Source organism: Bufo bufo, chromosome 8, assembly GCF_905171765.1.
Source record: "Bufo bufo chromosome 8, aBufBuf1.1, whole genome shotgun sequence".
Lineage (NCBI taxonomy): Eukaryota > Metazoa > Chordata > Amphibia > Anura > Bufonidae > Bufo > Bufo bufo.
In genome coordinates this window covers 24,943,347-24,962,320 of record NC_053396.1, presented here as the reverse complement: position 1 = coordinate 24,962,320, position 18,974 = coordinate 24,943,347, and the positions used below count along the sequence as shown (strand labels likewise).

Sequence of the window (18,974 nt, the reverse complement as noted above, 5' to 3'; positions counted from 1 at the left end):
CCCGCGCGGAAAACTCGCTTGTGTGAAACGGGCCTAAATTATTATAAGGGTCCATTCAGATGACCATAGTGTTTTGCGGACCGCACATGGCCGGAACTATGATAGAAATGACTATTCTTGTCCATGATTGCAGACAAGAATAGGACATGCTCTATCTTTCTTGCAGGGCCGAGGAACGGAACTACGGATGCGGACAGCACATCTTTTGCGGCCCCATTGAACAGAATGGGTCCACCCCCATTCTGCAAAATTGCTGAACGGATGCGGACTCATTCAAACGGTCGTCTGAATGAATCCTAAACATGGAGCACGTTTTCGGCGCTGGACACTCCAGTCTGAAAGAGGCCCAAGGCTGATGGGATTTCAGCGCAAGCTGAATGTCGCATAGCTGCACTTCGACGTGCACAACCTTTTTTGGTCTGGGGGCCACATTGTCACATTGTTCTTTTTCAAGGGGCCGCGAAAAAATAAAAAAAGTTAATCAGCGCTTCTTTGCATCAGCCTATTACGGAGGCGGATGCAAAGTGAATGATCACTACCACGGTCATTGCTCTCTCATTCAGTTCCTTTGATTATTGGTAGCACATCCCTGATTACACAGAAGGATGTGTTGCCTTTAATCGTACATCTTCCATCCTAAGGGTCCATTCACACGTCCGAAATTTCATTCCGCATTTTGCAGAACGGAATTGTGGACCCATTCACTTCCGGGTCCGCAATTGCGGACAAGAATAGGCATATTCTATTAGTGTCGGCGATGTGCAATCCGCAAAATGCGGAACGCACATTGCCGTGTCCATGTTTTGCAGATCCACAAAACACGTTACGGACTTGTTAATGGACCCTAATCAAATATACAAATCATTGTATCACTGATTCCTTAATTCAACTGTATTGCCATCCTAAGGCAACTGGAGTAGGAGGACAGAACGTGGCAGCTGAAGCTGGCCAGGAGCAAGAGTACAGAACGTGGCAGCTGAAGCTGGCCAGGAGTAGGAGGACAGAACGTGGCAGCTGAAGCTGGCCAGGAGTAGGACAGAACGTGGCAGCTGAAGCTGGCCAGGAGTAGCAGGACAGAACGTGGCAGCTGAAGCTGGCCAGGAGTAGCAGGACAGAACGTGGCAGCTGAAGCTGGCCAGGAGTAGGAGTACAGAACGTGGCAGCTAAAGCTGGCCAGGAGTAGGAGGACAGAACGTGGCAGCTGAAGTTGGCCAGGAGTAGGAGGACAGAACGTGGCAGCTAAAGCTGGCCAGGAGTAGAAGTACAGAACGTGGCAGCTGAAGCTGGCCAGAAGTAGGAGGACAGAACGTGGCAGCTGAAGCTGACCAGAAGTAGGAGGACAGAACGTGGCAGCTGAAGCTGGCCAGGAGTATCAGGACAGAACATGGCAGCTGAAGCTGGCCAGGAGTAGCAGGACAGAACGTGGTAGCTGAAGCTGGTCAGGAGTATCAGGACAGAACGTGGCAGCTGAAGCTGGCCAGGAGTAGGAGGACAGAACGTGGCAGCTGAAGCTGGCCAGGAGTAGGAGGACAGAACGTGGCAGCTAAAGCTGGCCAGGAGTAGAAGTACAGAACGTGGCAGCTGAAGCTGGCCAGAAGTAGGAGGACAGAACGTGGCAGCTGAAGCTGACCAGAAGTAGGAGGACAGAACGTGGCAGCTGAAGCTGGCCAGGAGTAGGAGGACAGAACGTGGCAGCTGAAGCTGGCCAGGAGTAGGAGGACAGAACGTGGCAGCTGAAGCTGGCCAGGAGCAAGAGTACAGAACGTGGCAGCTGAAGCTGGCCAGGAGTAGGAGGACAGAACGTGGCAGCTGAAGCTGGCCAGGAGTAGGACAGAACGTGGCAGCTGAAGCTGGCCAGGAGTAGCAGGACAGAACGTGGCAGCTGAAGCTGGCCAGGAGTAGCAGGACAGAACGTGGCAGCTGAAGCTGGCCAGGAGTAGGAGTACAGAACGTGGCAGCTAAAGCTGGCCAGGAGTAGGAGGACAGAACGTGGCAGCTGAAGTTGGCCAGGAGTAGGAGGACAGAACGTGGCAGCTAAAGCTGGCCAGGAGTAGAAGTACAGAACGTGGCAGCTGAAGCTGGCCAGAAGTAGGAGGACAGAACGTGGCAGCTGAAGCTGACCAGAAGTAGGAGGACAGAACGTGGCAGCTGAAGCTGGCCAGGAGTATCAGGACAGAACATGGCAGCTGAAGCTGGCCAGGAGTAGCAGGACAGAACGTGGTAGCTGAAGCTGGTCAGGAGTATCAGGACAGAACGTGGCAGCTGAAGCTGGCCAGGAGTAGGAGGACAGAACGTGGCAGCTGAAGCTGGCCAGGAGTAGGAGGACAGAACGTGGCAGCTAAAGCTGGCCAGGAGTAGAAGTACAGAACGTGGCAGCTGAAGCTGGCCAGAAGTAGGAGGACAGAACGTGGCAGCTGAAGCTGACCAGAAGTAGGAGGACAGAACGTGGCAGCTGAAGCTGGCCAGGAGTATCAGGACAGAACATGGCAGCTGAAGCTGGCCAGGAGTAGCAGGACAGAACGTGGCAGCTGAAGCTGGTCAGGAGTATCAGGACAGAACGTGGCAGCTGAAGCTGACCAGAAGTAGGAGGACAGAACGTGGCAGCTGAAGCTGGTCAGGAGTATCAGGACAGAACGTGGCAGCTGAAGCTGGCCAGGAGTAGGAGGACAGAACGTGGCAGCTGAAGCTGGTCAGGAGTATCAGGACAGAACGTGGCAGCTGAAGCTGGCCAGGAGTAGGAGGACAGAACGTGGCAGCTGAAGCTGGCCAGGAGTAGGAGGACAGAACGTGGCAGCTGAAGCTGGCCAGGAGTAGGAGGACATAACATGGCAGCTGAAGCTGGCCACCACAGAGGGGCAACTTCTGAAGAGGTATTTTGTTCTCCTGGGGCATTATGTGGTTTTTGATGCTGCTGGGGCAGGTTATTATGTTGCACTGAGGTATTTGGCTCTGCTGGGGTGGTATTTTGTGCCTCAATATGGTATCGCTGGCCCGCCTACTTGTATTAGCCCTGCCTTCTGTTAATTTGGACCTGCCAACCACATGGGGACACTTGTAATTTTTGTTTTTTTCCAGGGCCACTTTAAGCTCCCGGTCCGCCCCTGGAGCCAGCGAAGGGATTGGCAGAGAGGAGAGTAACTAGGGGAGAGGTGGATTAGAGTTGAAGATAGATTGGAGGGTGCTAGGTGGAAGGCCACAGAGGAGGGTGTTACAGTAGTCTAAGCGGGAGATGATGAGGGCATGTACAAGCATTTTTGCACACTCTGGATTGAAGAATGTGCCGAACCAAAAGATATCTTTGAGTTGGAGGTGGAAAGGGCTTGAATGTTCAGGTTGAAGTACGGAATCGAAGGTTACAGAGAGGTGCAGATGCCTCCTCTGGGGCTCATACCTTTATCAAGCACAGGGCCCCATTTCACGGCACCGGAAATGAAGAGATAGCAGTGTGCGGCTTTCTCCATTCACCAATATGGGAGTCCTGAAAATGGCCGATCCTGATTTTGTCATACATGGCCGTGAATGCAGCGTGACCATGTCAATTATAGATCCTCAGGAATTTTTGGTAGGCAGCAGGTCATGAATGGATGATTTTGGCTAGCCAGGAGATAGCCGAGGACAGCGCTTACTTATTTCCCATAGAGAATTATTGGAGTGACAGGGTGCATGCTTGGCCTGCCATTCCAGCAGGACTGGAACATGGGACCCCCCCTCCCCATTCTGGGGATCAGTGGTTGGACCCTCACTAATCAGTTATCCCCTACATTGTGGATAGGGGCTAACGTTCGGCACAGTGCCTTTAACCCTTTCAGGACCGGGCCATTTTCTATTTTTTTCACTCTCTGTCTTCCCGTTCACATCCATTCCATTTATTTATTTTCTATGATGTCATATGGGATAAATATTTTTATAGTATGGCCATTTTGGGATGCTGCGTAGCCTATAATGATTATTTTTTTATTGTTTATTTTTATTATGGGCAAAGAGGCTTGATTAGAATTTTTATATTTTTTCCCCCCTTTTTAATAGTTCCCCCAGGTAACCTAAACATGCAATCATCCGATTGCTTCTGTCATAGACTCTGTCATAGATTTCTATGAGAAATTTTCTACATTCCTAATGTCACGGCTGAAGGTGGGGGAAACCCTCAGCCATGCGATGTCAATATAAAGGATAGCTGCTAGGCCAGGACAGGAATCAGGGAGCAGGTCACCTCCTAATACATCCCTAATTCTGACCCTGACTCCTAACCGTATGAGCCCACCCTGATGGTAGGAGGGCTCATACACTGGAACCTAAGATCCCTACTAGCCCTCAGGGTGGCCCTGGACTAGGAGCAGGGTAAGGCTACTTTCACACTTGCGTTTGGAGCGGATCCGTCTGGTGTCTGCACAGACGAATCCGCTCCTATAATGCAAACGCTTGCATCCGTTCAGAACGGATCCGTCTGCATAACTGGTTTTTACAGATCTGATTTTTCACTTCGTGAAAACTCAGATCCGACAGTATATTCTAACACAGAGGCGTTCCCATGGTGATGGGGACGCTTCAAGTTAGAATATACTACGAACTGTGTACATGACTGCCCCCTGCTGCCTGGCAGCACCCGATCTCTTACAAGGGGCTGTGATCCGCACAATTATTGTGCGAATCATAGCCCCTGTAAGAGATCAGGTGCTGCCAGGCAGGAGGGGGCAGACCCCCTCCCTCCCCAGTATTAAATGTGACCAGTGCGGCCCACCTCCCTCTATATTCATTGGTGGCCAGTGCGGCCCCCCCTCCCTCCCCAGTATTAAATGTAACCAGTGAGGCCCCCCTCCCTCTATATTCATTGGTGGCCAGTGCGGCCCCCCCTCCCTCCCTCCCCAGTGTTAAATGTGACCAGTGCGGCCCCCCTCCCTCTATATTCATTGGTGGCCAGTGCGGCCCCCCTCCCTCCCTCGTATTAAATGTGACCAGTGCAGCCCCCCTCCCTCTATATTCATTGGTGGCCAGTGCGGCCCCCCTCCCTCCCCAGTATTAAATGTGACCAGTGCAGCCCCCCTCCCTCTATATTCATTGGTGGCCAGTGCGGCCCCCCCTCCCTAGTATTAAATGTGACCAGTGCAGCCCCCCTCCCTCTATATTCATTGGTGGCCAGTGCGGCCCTCCCCTCCCTCCCCCGTATTAAATGTGACCAGTGCGGCCCCCCTCCCTCTATATTCATTGGTGGCCAGTGCGGATTCCCAGTATTAAATGTGACCAGTGCGGCCTCCCCTCTCCCTAATTAAAATCACCCCCCCCCCATCATTGGTGGCAGCGGAGAGTTCCGATCGGAGTCCCAGTTTAATCGCTGGGGCTCCGATCGGTTACCATGGCAGCCAAGACGCTATTGCAGTCTTGGCTGCCATGGTTACTTAGCAATAAATAGAAGCATTATACTTACCTGCCAGCTGCGATGTCTGTGACCGGCCAGGAGCTCCTCCTACTGGTAAGTGAAAGGTCTGTGCGGCGCATTGCCTATAGCACAGACCTGTCACTTACCAGTAGGAGGAGCGCCCGGCCGGTCACAGACATCGTAGGACTACATGCCCCTAGGTCATGTGACTGATGAATGTGATGTCATATGGCCTAGGGAAAGCTGAGAGAAGGCCACGGCTCTACTGCGAGCAACGGTACCTTCTCAAACAGCTGATTGGCGGGGGTCCCGGGCGCTACTGCGAGCACTGGTGACTTCTCAAACAACTGATTGGCGAGGTCGTGGGTGTCAGACCCCCACCGATCAGATAAATGATCACCTATCTTGAGGATAGGTCATAAGTTAAAATATCTCAGAAAACCCCTTTAAGGCCCCATTCAGAGGAGCGAATTCCACACTCCGGACTCGTAGCATGAGTATGCAGCAGCTCCCGTCCTGACCTCCCAGCACTGACCAGGTCGCATAGCATTATGTTGATTTATGATGCTATGTAACCCTTAGAGGTCTGGAATGTATTGTATAACACTGACATAATGCTGTCAGTGTTAGGGCTCATGCACACGGCCCTATGTATTTTGCAGTCTGCAAAAAACTGATACGCCAAAAATATGGATGATGTCCGTGGGCATTCCGTATTTTGCGGAACGGAACAGCTGGCCCCTATTAGAACAGCTATCCTTGTCCGTAATGCGGACAATAATAGGACATGTTCTATTTCTTGCGGAACGGATGTACGGAAATGGAATGAACACGAGAGTAACTTTCAGTTTTTTTGGGCGGACCCATCGAAATGAATGGTTCCGCATACGGTCTGCAAAAAAACGGAATGGATACAGAAAGAAAATAAGTTTGTGTGCAAGAGCTCTTATCCAATACATTCCAGAACTGCAAGGGTTACATAGCATCATAAATCAATATAATGCTATGTAACCCCGACAGTGCTGGGAGGTCAGGACGGGAGCTGCTTACCCTGCGAGTCCAGAGTGTGGAACTCGCTCGTCTGAAAGGGGCCTCTGTTGGTTGCTATGGGCAACTAAGTCTGTTCTACTTTACACCAGTTTCATAAATGAACCCATTATTTTATTTTTTTGCAGGACAAGTCATATTTTACTGGCAACATTTAATTTACCATTAGTTTTATTGTAAAACAGGGGAACAATTCTTTGTGGGATGAAAAAATGCAATTCTGCCATTTTTTTGGAGGGGGGAGGGGGTGTCTCTGTTTACAGTGTTCACTGTAAGCTAAAAATGAAATGACATTATTTTGTGGTGGGTCAGCACGATTACAGCGATACCAAATTTATATAGTTTATCTTACGTTTTTAAAAAACCTTAAATTTTTTTTTTTCTTTGCATTGCCTTTTTCTGACACCCGTAACTGAGTGAGGGCCCATGTTTTGCGAGGTAAGCGGTAGTTTTTATTGGTACCATTCTCGGGTACATAAGACTTTTTGATACATTTTTTTATTCCATTTTTTGGGGAGAAAGTGTGACAAAAAAATCCGAGCAAATTGCCTATTATTATACATTTTTTGTCCGTTACGGTGTTCACTGCTCTCTTTTAATAGTTCAGCCACTTTCGGACGCAGTGATTCCAATGATATTTATTTTTTATTGTTTATTTTTGTAAGCAAAATTAGGAAAAAGAGTGATTTGAATGTTTACTACTTTTGTGTTTTTTTTGTTGTTATATTTTTTAAAACATTTTTCCTATTTTTACTGCAATTTTTTTCAGTCCCCTTAGGGGGCTTGTGCCTATGATCTTCTGTCCCACTTGTCCCATAGACTGAAACACAATACTATTGCAGTCTGTGGGATTTTTACAGGCTGTGCCTCAGGCTCGGCTTTGCAGGCAGCTCGCTATGACAGCACTGGGTGTCTTCACAAGGCCCCAGGCTGTAATAGCAGCTGATTAGAGTCCCATGATTTTGCCAAATGGAGGGCAGAGGGAGCCCCACAGATACCACTGACAGCAGTATCTGAGGGGTTAAATGACTGGGACATGAGTCATCGATGTTCCCTGTCACTGCTGGCGGGTGTCGTTATACAGCTGGCGCCCGCCACATATAAAGCGAGCTCAGCGCACCTGCCCGCTTCATACTTCCCCTTAACCTTTAGAACAGTTACGTCATATAACATTAAGGGGTTAAAGAGGATCCATCACCTCTCATAATATGTCTATTCTAGTACTGAGGGCACTATTGGGGGGCGGCTTTATAACTATAGGGGGGCTCTAAAGGGGGAGGGACTATGTGGGGACATTTTAACTCTAGGGGCACTATAAGTACTGCAGGGCACTACAGGGCCACTTTAAGCATTACAGAGGACATTATACTTACAGGGGGCACTACAAGTATTGGAGGCACTACAGGGGGCACATTAAGTACAGGGGGCACTATAGGTACTGGAGGCATTACAGAGGACATTATACTTACAGGGGGCACTACAAGTATTGGAGGCATTGCAGGGGACATTATACTAATGGGGGCACTACAGGGGGCACAATAAGTACAGGGGGCACTATAAGTACTGGAGACATTACAGGGGACATTATACTTACAGGGGGCACTACAAGTATTGGAGGCATTGCAGGGGACATTATACTAATGGGGTCACTACAGGGGGCACAATAAGTACAGGGGGCACTATAAGTACTGGAGACATTACAGGGGACATTATACTTACAGGGGGCACTACAAGTATTGGAGGCATTGCAGGGGACATTATACTAATGGGGGCACTACAGGGGGCACAATAAGTACAGGGGGCACTATAAGTACTGGAGACATTACAGGGGACATTATACTTACTGGTGGCACTACAGAAGTTCATCAGATCTATTGAGGCACTACAGGGTTCATCATAACTACGGGGTCACTATAGGGCGCTTTATATTTACTGGGGGCACTGTAGGGAGCATTCTAACTACTGGTGACACTGTGGGGGCATTATAACTACGGAAGCACTATGACTACTTGGGGCACCACCAGGTGGTATAACTATTGGAGTCTCTACAAAGGGTCCTTATTACCACTTGGAGCACTTTAGGGGTTTTTATTACTGCTGAGGGTTCTGTGGGGGCATTATTATTATTGGGCACAATATGGAAAGCACTACTACTAATAGGGTCATTTTTGGGGAGCATTATGACTTTAGGGGGACTATTACTAATGGGGACACTCTGGGAAAAAATCATTACTATTGGTGAGACTTGTGGAGAGCACTATTAGTATGGGGGACTGTTATTTCTGTAGTATGGTATTTGAGGAGCACAGCGGGTGCTGTATTGGGGCACCAGGAGGGGGATGATGATAGAAAAGATGTCTGTGTGCCTGCAAGAAGTCATCATGGCGGTCTGGGACGAATGGAGAAGATGAGGAAAGAAAACGTCTACACCATAGGAGACATCACTGGATGTAAGAGGTATGTGGGGCTGTATTCTCCTGTATGTATGATAGAGCGGAATGAAATGTCCATCCAAATATGACTTAAAGCTGTTTTCCCATCAAAGACAATGGGGGCATGTCGCTAGAATATGCCCCCATTGCCTGTTAGGTGCAGGTGCCACCTCTGGGACACCGAGAACAGAGCGCAGCAGCCTCGGCTATTTCTGTTGGCCCCATAGAAATGAATGGGAGCGGTGGCCGCGTAAGCGCGATGCGCTCCCATTCACTTGTATAGGGAGATCACTGAGCGGTGGCCGGACCACCGGGTTCCTCCAGCCACCAATCCCCCTGCTCCGTTCTCGGTGTAGGTGTGTGTCCCAAAGGTGGCACCTGCACCTATCAGACAATGGGGGCATATCCTAGCGATACCCCCTATTGTCTGTGATGGGAACACCCCTTTCACATAACAATTCTGGTTCATCTGTTCTTAAAACTCTATGTTGTCCTGTCCCTTTGTTATTCCTCCTAGAAATGTATGGCTACATTGACAACTGGGTGTTACCAGTTTGGGGGGGGGGGGCCTTACGATGTCCAATCGGTGCTGACATTAACAGGCTGAGTAGACACGCCTCTTTACCAAAGGGAATGGTAACATCCAGTTGTCCATTTACTCATACATTTCTAGGAGGAACAGCAGAGGAACGGCACAAAGAATAGTTATGTGAATGCAAAAGACATACTAGGAGACAGTTCGCTCCCCTGTACACGTGCATGCTGGGTTTGGCTGAGCATGCATGTGTTCCCAATGCGGAGAAAGGAATACAGTGATGCTAGGAGGAGGTTTATTCGCCCTCCTATCACTTGACATGTTACTCCTATCCCCGTCCATGCTGCTGTCAGCCTTAAATATCGCGAGATATCAGAAGGCGCTCTGAGAGTTTCACAGGTCTCCACATCCGCTCTATGCTGCGGACTGAGAGGCGGAGCCGCGCAGTTCTCGCGAGACTAGCGACGGGAAACTCCGCGAGATCTCGGGGAGGGGAGAGAGAAAAAAAAAAACTGAACCAGCCCAGGAGAGAGAGAGAGGAATCATCGCGAGATTACAGGCAGGGGCAGACGGAGGGAGAGAGAGAGAGAGGGAGAGAAGGGGGCGGGGCGCGCGCCGCGTCGTCTCGCGAGATTAGGTGCCGCGGCTCTTGCGCTCAGGGGTCCAGCAGTCAGTAGGGGGCTTTGGGTTGTTTTAAGATGGCGGAGGCGGCTGGAGCTCGTAACTGAACCTTCTGACCGACCAGGTAAACGGTGCCGGGGGCTGGGAGTGACGGAGGCGACGTGTGGGTAAGCGGCAGAGCTTTAGTCCCAGGGCAGCTGACACACGGGGGCGGCCTCTTGTCTATTCCCGGCGCTTCACCAGCACTGGCGGCCTCCTGCTCCTCCCCCCCACCTCCTGTCTTATTCCTGTCACCCGCGGCCTGCGGAACCGGCTCCGGCCTCCGCTGCGGCGCTCGGCTTATTTCCTCTTCCCTCAGGCCGCCGGGTCCTCTCTCCTTCCGCTTATCCCTCCCCCCCCCACTCCCGGGGCCCGAGCCGTGTGACACCCGCTAGGCCTCGGCCTTTCATCCCGATCTCCTCCCTGCCTTCCCTTTGACACGACTGTGTGACCTCCCGCCCGTCCGCACGCCGTGCTCCCCCGCGGCTGTCAGTGACGGACCATGACCCAGCTCTTTTCTGCCGGTGCCTGCCGGCTCCTCGCCGGGCACCAGGCGAGCTAGTCACGTGACCTGCTGCTGGCACCGAGCTCAGTCTTAAAGCGACAGTACCCCCTAATAAAAAATATAAAAAAATCCCCCTTTACCCCCATCAGCAGGACCCGCTATTGTTCTCTGGAAGCAGCCATTCCCCACAGATTGGACTGTATGCGATTCCTCACAGAAAGTAAGAAAGTATTTGCCCCCCTATGATCACTACCTTTATCCCCAGCGGATTGGGTCGCATTTCTTGTCTTCTGAGATTGCGGTTTGTCTTAAAGAAAAAACAACAACTTCCATATATGTCTCTGAAGCCATTTTGTATAAATAGTTTATTGAATGGCGCCGCACATCGATATAGGCAGAAGATTCGTTACGTCCTGTTTTTTTTATTTTTCAATTAACTTTATTTATACAAAGCAGCCCCCGTCGTCATGATCTTGTATGTGTTTTTTTTATTTTATCAATTGTGTTAATAGAATGTATTCAGTTTGTGTATAAAGTGGTTACGCACGTAATGCCGCCATATGTACAGTTGAATATGTCCAGAGATCAGCGGCGCCCTCTCGCCAGGAATCTTCCTATTCGCGTTTGTTTTGCGCCCTGTAAGACAAATGTTTTAGTGCATTTCCCTATTTAAAGGGGTTGTACGGAGGTGTCGCCCTTAGGATAGGCCGCCCATATCGGATCGGTGGGGTCCGACGCTTGGCGCTCCGGCTGTTGGAAGGGGTTGCAGAGCGCTTTGTTGTTTACATGGGGCTGTCAGGGACCTGTCGCACCTGCGATACTAGGTGGACAGACCTAGGGAAACAATGACGAGGCCTTGTGGCTTGCATGAGCACCGTGGCCCCTTCTAACAGCTGATTGGCAGGAGCACAGAGTCGGGGGCCCCCCACTGATCTGATGTTAATGACCTGTCTTGTGCGCCCAGAAAACCCCTTTAAAGAGCTGTTCCCATTGTGAGAAGTTACCCCTGTCCCCATGAGATCAGAGAAACAGGGACAGTGTACACCCCCCCCCCCCCCAAAATGAAGAGGGGCCGGTCGACCACGCACACTGCTGCTTACTCTAGGGGAGCACTGGAGGCGGCACAGGACAGCGCTCCGCCATTTCCAGAACTTCTATAGAGATGAATGGAGAGACCGTGCGCATGCTTGACCTGCCCCTCTATTCATTTCGAGAGGCGTGGGATTTGTGTTTTTGTGATCGGAGGGGTTCTCCCAGCAGTAGTACTTCTCACAACAGGAATACCCCTTTAAGTCTCCATATTAAAGGGAACCTGTCACCGGGATTTTGTGTATAGAGCTGAGGACATGGGTTGTTAGATGGCCGCTAGCACATCCGCCATATCCAGTCCCCATAGCTCTGTGTGCTTTTATTGTGTAAAAAACCTGATTTGATACATATGCAAATTAACCTGAGATGAGTCCTGTACATGAGATGAGTCACGGACAGAACTCATCTCAGGTTAATTTGCATATGTATCAAATCGTTTTTTTTTTACACAATAAAAGCACACAGAGCTATGGGGACTGGATATGGCGGATGTGCTAGCGGCCATCTAGCAACCCATGTCCTCAGCTCTATACCCCAAATCCAGGTGACAGGTTCTCTTTAAGCTTTGCCTACAAATGTTGCAGGATTTCACAAGTTCATTCACTTATGCTTATTAGGCTTCGTTCACATCAGCGTTCAGCCTTTCCGTTCTCCTGCTCCGTTACAGGAGCAGGAGAACGGAAAGGACGGATTCGGCACATAACGGAGCCTACGGACCCCACAGACTATAATGGGGTCCGTTATGTTTCCGCTCAGAAGATGATTTCGGAGCGGAGACAAAAGTTGTGCGCGCAGGACTTTTGTCTCCGCTTAAAAAAATCTTCCTCTGAGCGGAAACATAACGGACCCCATTATAGTCTATGGCAGGCATCCTCAAACTGCGGCCCTCCAGCTGTTGTAAAACTACAACTCCCACAATGCCCTGCTGTAGGCTGATACCTGTAGGCTGTTCGGGCATGCTGGGAGTTGTAGTTTTGCAACAGCTGGAGGGCCGCAGTTTGAGAATGCCTGGTCTATGGGGTCCGTAGGCTCAGTCATGTGCCGAATCCGTCCGTCCTCCGTTATAGGAGCAGGAGAACGGGAAGGCTGGACGCTGATGTGAACTCTGCCTTATAGGTATTCCATTGCTCATATCTATTTATTGTATCTGTCTCTTGTATCGCTCATATTTTAATATATATTTTATGCACTTAAATAGCGCTGACCTATTCCGCGGCGCTTTACAGACCTCCTCATTATCACACTGTCCCCACAATCTAAGTTCACAAACACGGGGGGAGAACATCCAAACTCCATGTGGATTTTGTCCTTGGTCAGATTTGAACCTAGGACCCCATTAGGCACCAGTGCTACCCCCTGAGCCACCGCGCTGCCCTTTCTCTATTGTATCTCTCTCATATCCATCTGCCTATTTAACTATATTTTTATATATAAATATATAATCACCGAACTGTTTTTATGGCTGATCGCCCCAGGTCTTCTTCCCGGCATCTCCACACGCAGCCGGTTTTTGCCGGGGGTAGTCACAACCAGCCAAGGCCTGATTCGGTCTTCTTAAAATCTGACATGTATTTGTGTGGCAGAAATCTGGAGCTGGCACTCTCTTCTGCGCATGTGAGGCAGGGACTGCGCAGGCTCACCGGAGGCTTTACCTCTGCTGCGTGTCCGTCTGAAATAAGCGACATGTTTTTGCGGTAGAGTTCTTTCAGTGGTACTAATGCACAGGATATGGCTTGTCTTGATTTTTCGGCAGAAATCGGTATCAAATCCAAAATGTGGCCTTTGTATTACATCAGAGTTATTCAGAAGAATGTCCGGCCTCGTCTCCGCCAGAATAGGAGCCTCTTGTGGACGTTTATGTGCCTTTTAATAGGACAATGCAAACAGGGCTCGGCTTTATGAGACAACCCCTTTAAATCCCAAGCGTTCCGACTGACTTGTGAATTCTCTGCTGATTTTTAGGTGCAGTAAAGTGCCGCACACGACGCCGTCCCTGTACTGGTGGGAGTAGATTATGGTATTGCTTCGTCACTTACAGACCCATAGATCAGATTGGCTGAACCTGAGAAAAACTCTTTAAGGGGTTGTCCAAGATAACATGCCACTTATCTACAGGATAGGTAGTAGGTGTCCAATGGGTGGGGTGACTGCTGAGACCCCCAGTGATCACGATAACAGGGGTCTCGGGAGTCCCTTGGATGGATGTAGTCGATCACGCATGCACAGGATAACTTCAGACCTTGGCACAACCCTTCCATTCCATCTTGGTCTTTACCACCGCTGTGTAGACCAGTGGACTCCGACCGGTGGCTATCCTGCTGCCGAAACTGTGAGGCCATTCTGTATTGGTGTATATTATAGTCGCGGCCATAGAACGCATAAAGAATATTTAAAAGGATATTCCAGCGCTAAAAAGATAAAAATTTAGCAAAACGCTTATACCCACCTCACCAATTACCTGCCAGGTCCCTTCTGAGGTCTTGACGCGACTAGGGATGCTGCTTGGCCAATCACTGCCTGCAGTGATGACCCCCCCCCCGTCAATGAGTGCCCCACCTGGGCGCCACCAGCAACAGTGGGTGTAAGCGCCCGTATTTTTTATTTTTAACCTTTTACATGCCATGGGACAGTTTTTAATTTTTTTTATTTATTGGGCTGAACTGAAATATCCCTTTAACTAGTGGCCCTCCCCCTGACAAGGATAGGACGCACATGCTATGTGTAGAACTGTCCCTTGGGGCAGGTCTTTTGCTTGGGCAGTAAGCGTGCGGACTTAGGGTACTTTCACACTTGAGTTTTTCTTTTCCGTCCTTGGTGCTCAATACCGCAAAAGAACTGATCAGTTTTATCCTAATGCATTCTGAATGGAGAGCAATCCGTTCAGGATGTCTTCAGTTCAGTCTTTTTGACTGATCAGGCAAAAGCTAAAACCGCAGCATGCTACGGTTTTATCTCCGGCCAAAAAAACTGAAGACTTGCCCGGCATTTTTTCCCATAGGAATGTATTAGTGCATTCAAAATACCGGAATGCTGGATCTGTCCTTGCGCAGACCAAAGAAAAGGTGGAAAAAAAAATGCCGGCTCCGTTTTTCCGGATGACACCAGAAAGACGGATCTGGCATTTCAATACATTTTTCTGACTGATCAGGCATTTTTCAGGCTGATCTGGATCCTGATCAGTCTTACAAATGCCATCAGTTGGCATACATTTTCCCGGATCACTCTGCTTCAAGTGTGAAAGTAGCCTTAATTTGGCACACATCGGCCCCGTCTTGGTGACGCGGTGGGTGTCTGTCCTTTTTTTTTTTTTTTTAATTTCCCTTCCTCAAGTCTTGGCTGTTGCCCATAGTTGTTAGAAATTCACAGTGACGGTTTCTTTTCCTGTCGGGCGTGATCAGACAGAGCAACCGTCCTCTCCATGTAGCAGTGCTGGGATTTTGATGGGGCGAATTACGACAATTTTTCTGTGAGGGAGTTTCTCTTTAATCTGTTTTCAGCGTGTGGCCAAAATAGAGAAGCAGCGGTCGTACGCGGCCTGAGCCGACGCTGAGGACCTGGATGTGAAGGGCAGAAACGACCATGTTTGTCTCTGCTCACTTTAATCCGTCTGAGGTATACGTGCGGAGTGTTCCCCCGATGTATAGTTCTTCTATTTTTACTTCTTATGTAAAAATAATAATATATACACAAATCCTGCATCATCTACTCTGACAACTGTGTATGTTGTGCCATTCCTCTATTATTCCTGCTAGAAGCTATGAATGAATTGCTAGCAGTTAGCTATGATTGTCCAGATGGGTGTTGCCAGTTGGCGTTGTGTCCCTGAGCGGTCTGACACTATCCAATCAGTGCTGCCAGTTTCAGAACTGCAGGGACACACCCCTAAATGGTAACCCCTATCGGGACCTCAATTGCAACCTGCTAGTAATTCTTTCATAACTTCCAGCAGGAATACTAGTGGAGGGGCACATACAGTTGTAAGAATATATGCTAGAGTTATTAAAACGGACTAGCCATACGCCACCGTTGTGTATATATAGCTGAGGCTTTGATCAGAACTATATGTAAGGGGAATACTCTGGACATGTCAGGAGAAGTAGCACAAAAAAATGCCAAGACATTCTTCCTTTTATACTCTGAGTGCCCTGTATACCCTTTGGCGCCTGCACCAGTATATTTCCTGGGGTAAATGGCGAACGCGTATAAAACGAGATGTGGATAAATTCTTAGGGTACGGCTATGTACTGTCTGCAGAGAACTCGGATCCCGTCTAGTTAACCCCTTAGATCAGGGATGGCCAACCTGCGGCTCTCCAGCTGTTGCGAAACTACAACTCCCAGCATGGCCAGACTGCTTACAGCAGAGAGTTGTAGTTTTACAACAGCTGGAGAGCCGCAGGTTGGCCATCCCACCCTTAGCTGATATGATACGGTCTCTCTCTCTAACCGCTAGTGGCAGTATCATCCCACCCTTAGCTGATATGATACGGTCTCTCTCTAACCGCTAGTGGCCGTATCATCCCACCCTTAGCTGATATGATACGGTCTCTCTCTCTAACCGCTAGTGGCCGTATCATCCCACCCTTAGCTGATATGATACGGTCTCTCTCTAACCGCTAGTGGCCGTATCATCCCACCCTTAGCTGATATGATACGGCCTCTCTCTCTCTAACCGCTAGTTGCCGTATCATCCCACCCTTAGCTGATATGATACGGTCTCTCTCTAACCGCTAGTGGCCGTATCATCCCACCCTTAGCTGATATGATACGGTCTCTCTCTAACCGCTAGTGGCCGTATCATCCCACCCTTAGCTGATATGATACGGTCTCTCTCTCTAACCGCTAGTGGCCGTATCATCCCACCCTTAGCTGATATGATACGGTCTCTCTCTCTAACCGCTAGTGGCCGTATCATCCCACCCTTAGCTGATATGATACGGTCTCTCTCTAACCGCTAGTGGCCGTATCATCCCACCCTTAGCTGATATGATACGGTCTCTCTCTAACCGCTAGTTGCCGTATCATCCCACCCTTAGCTGGGATACTAGCGGTTAGAGAGTGAGAGACAGGGGGGCTCTCTCCATCGCCTCCCCATCCTTCGTGATGTGTTTGCAGGGTGGTGACCTACTGTGATGGGGCCCTGGGGGCCCAGTGACGGCCATCAGGTCTGCCATCTTAGTACTTGTAATGTATTATACAAGTGATTGCATTTGGTCCCCCTAGCGGGACTAAAAAAAAGTTTAAATAAAATAAAAAACCGAAGAATTAAAAGCTGACAAAAAATGCTTATCCCACAAAAGCAATCCCTCATACATCAATAGGAAATACCGGTAACTTGATATAACCAGATTACCCTTTTAAAAAGTCTAATATAGAGAACCCATTCTCAATAAACTTAGGCAAGTTGAAGGGGTTGTGCCAAGTATTCGTTATCCTCAGTCCACAGGGTCCACCCCGGTAAATAGCCGAGCACTTTACTCGCCGATCTCCAGCAGTCCCATAGGGAATGAATGGAGAGGCAGATCTCCATCAGGGTGGGGACATGGGACCCCTTGAGTTCGGTGGGGTCTGACTGCAGTGGATAGGGGATGGCTTTATTAGAAGGGGGTTTCTCATTGGCCTCTGAGAGCATCTCGAAGTAGGGCCTGGCAAGTCTGTGCATTACGCCTACAGCTGATTGATTTCAATTGGGACTGTGTAATACTTCATTTCACCTGTGGTGGCGCTGGACAATTGAGAGCTTGCCACTGAGTCCCCCGCACACTTGCTGCTGCGATCGGCTTGTTTTTGGGGCCCACTTTTAACCCCGGGCCTGTTTTTCACCTTCCTGCCCAGGTCATTTTTGGCAAATCTGACATGTCTCACTTTATGTGGTAATAGCTTTGGAGAACTTTTATTTATCCAAGCCATTCTGAGATTGTTTTCTCGTAACACATTGTACTTCATGATCGTCATAAATTTGAGTCAATATATTTCACCTTTTATTTATGAAAAAATCCCAAATTTACCAAAAAAAATTTAGTTCAAAATTTTAAAAATTTCAATTTCTCTGCTTTTAAAACAGAAAGTGATACCTCATAAAATATTTATTACTTAACATTCCCCATATGTCTACTTTATGTTGGCATCATTTTGGAAATGTCATTTTTTTTTTTTTTTTTTTTTAGGATGTTAGAAGGCTTAGAATTTTAGGAGCAATTCTTAAAATTTGTGAGAACATTTCCAAAACTCTTTTTAAGGACCAGTTCAGGTCTGAAGTCACGTTGCGGGGCTTACATAGTAGAAACCCCCATAAATGACCTCATTGTAGAAACTACACCCCTCAAGTTACTCAAAACTGATTTTACAAACTTTGTTAACCCTTTAGGTGTTCCACAAGAATTAAAGGAACATGGAGATGAAATTTCTAGATTTCACATTTTTAGCATATTTTCCTTTTTTTTTCCTTTAACAAGGGTTAACAGCCAAACAAAACTCAATATTTATTACCCTAATTCTGCGGTTTACAGAAACACCCCTCATATGGCCATAAACTGATGTAAGGGCGCTCGGCAGGGCGAAAAAAAGGAACGCCGTATGGTTTTTGGAAGGCAGATTTTGCTGGACTGGTTTTTAGATGCCCTGTCCCATTTTAAGCCCCCCTGATGCACCCTTACAGTAGAAACTCCCAAAAAGTGACCCCATTTTGGAAACTAGGGGATAAGGTGCCAGTTTTATTTGTACCATTTTTGGGTACATATGATTTTTGGATCATTCACTATTACACATGGGGCAAGGTGACAAATGTTTTTATTTTGGCACAGTATTTATTTATTTTTACAGCGTTCACCTGAGATGTTAGGACATGTGATATTTTTATAGAGCAGATCGTTACGGACGTGGCAATACCTAATATGTCTACGTCTTATTTAAGTTTTACACAGTAATATTATTTTTGAAACAAAAAAATGTTTGTGTCTCCATAGTCTGAGAGCCATAGCTTTTTAATTTTTTGACCGATTGTCTTAGGTAGGGTCTAATTTTTTGTGGGATGAGATGACTGTTTTATTGGTACCATTTTGTGGAATATGCGCCTTTTTGATCGGCTGGTGTTGCACTTTATGTGATGCAAGGTGACAAAAATTGCATTATATATATATATATATATATATATATTTTTTGTGTTTATCGGATGGGGTGGATCATGTGATATATTTATAGAGTCGGTCATTACGGACGCGGTGATACCTAATGTGTGTTTTTACTTTTTTAGGAGACGGGCCTGAGGCTGGATGTCCTCGGCCCCCGTAGAAGGCAGGTCCTGATGCCGTGCAAGGCATTGGGCAGCCTCTGC

General features: G+C 48.4%; 1 protein-coding gene across 12 annotated transcripts in view; it reads left to right on the top strand.

Annotated features, from left to right (window-relative positions):
• Positions 1–10,003: 10,003 nt before the first annotated feature.
• The window catches only part of HUWE1 (HECT, UBA and WWE domain containing E3 ubiquitin protein ligase 1), a 113,430-nt gene continuing 104,459 nt past the window's right edge, over positions 10,004–18,974 (top strand). For all 12 annotated transcript variants that reach the window (XM_040405172.1, XM_040405171.1, XM_040405166.1 and 9 more), the window contains exon 1: positions 10,004–10,133. The gene's annotated coding sequence lies outside the window, so the exon portion shown is untranslated. The remainder of the gene's footprint in view (positions 10,134–18,974) is intronic.